At 54.1% G+C, this 1,164-nt stretch overlaps 1 protein-coding gene across 1 annotated transcript in view; it reads left to right on the top strand.

Annotated features, from left to right (window-relative positions):
- The window catches only part of LOC100540290 (C-factor-like), a gene marked incomplete at its 5' end in the record, with an annotated part of 8,232 nt that overhangs the window by 6,727 nt on the left and 341 nt on the right, over positions 1-1,164 (top strand). The gene's annotated exons all lie outside the window — the stretch shown is intronic.

The following is a 1,164-nucleotide window of genomic DNA, read 5'->3' on the forward strand; positions in this document are numbered from 1 at the left end:
CCCTCATCTACTCTCTGCCTGCTGTCTTCTTGCCCTGCTGTCAGGTCCTTCACACTTCAAGGTCTCTTCTTGTCAGAAGTAGGTGCTCAAATCAGCTCTGAAAAGGCTGAGCACAAGATGCCCATTCCAGGTTGAGACTTGTCAGTAGACTGAAGAATATGGCATGCTGGAGTCTGAGTCCATTCACATGGTAACAGTGCAGAGGTACAGGCCCATGCCAGAGAGCAGAGTATCGTGATCTGAGCCAGGGGAACAAGAATTTGCACTCTGCCTTTCTTCTGAGCACAGATGGGTGGCTGAGTGCTTTCAGTAGCTCATTGCTGGTACTGTCCAGTGTCCCTCCTTGGAGATGCTCAGAAGTCACCTGGACATGGTCTTGGGTAATGGGCTCTTGGTGACTCTGCTTGGGTAGGAAAGGTTGCACTAGATGATCTACAGAGATACCTGCAAACAACAACTGTCCTCTGATTCTGTTGCTCTGCTATGACCTACTATGGAAGAAAACATGCCCTCCCAATGAGTCTCCTCTGTGCATGCTTCTCCTTCCCCTCCCACAGGCGTTCCTGCCGCTGCTGAAGAAGGCAGCCCAGGGGAGCCCAGGCTCGGGGATGAGCTGCAGCAAGGCAGCCATTGTCAACATTTCCAGTAATGGGGGTTCAATCAAAGAAGTCAATTTATGGGAAGCCATACAAGCTGTCTGTTACCGCTGCAGCAAGGTATGTGCCACGTTGAGCCTGACTCAACCTTCTCCTATCTGCCAGGGATTTCATGTGCTCTCTAGTACAATCTTCAATAGTCTCTGTATCTCTCTGCTGTTGCTGAGCTCCTGACAGTCCCTAGACCTCACTCACAGCACGTTGCCCCAGTTCTCACTTGATCTCTGTGCTCTCTCCCACAGGCGGCTCTGAACATGCTCACCAGGTGCCAGTCCATGGGGTACCGGGAACACGGAATCTTCACTGTTGCTTTCCATCCCGGCTGGGTGCAAACGGACTTGGGATGCGAAGGAGGAGCCAAGGTAGGAGCTTCCCCACGCTGGGTGCATCCACAGCCTGTGCTGGTTTCCCATGGGAGGCTGCTGTCTCCCGGAGCCCTGCCCCAAGACCCCCTCAGGGGGCCGCTCCCTCAGCACCATGGCAGCTCTCCCTGCCCTGGGACCCCTGC

This window comes from Meleagris gallopavo, chromosome 13 (assembly GCF_000146605.3).
Source record: "Meleagris gallopavo isolate NT-WF06-2002-E0010 breed Aviagen turkey brand Nicholas breeding stock chromosome 13, Turkey_5.1, whole genome shotgun sequence".
Lineage (NCBI taxonomy): Eukaryota > Metazoa > Chordata > Aves > Galliformes > Phasianidae > Meleagris > Meleagris gallopavo.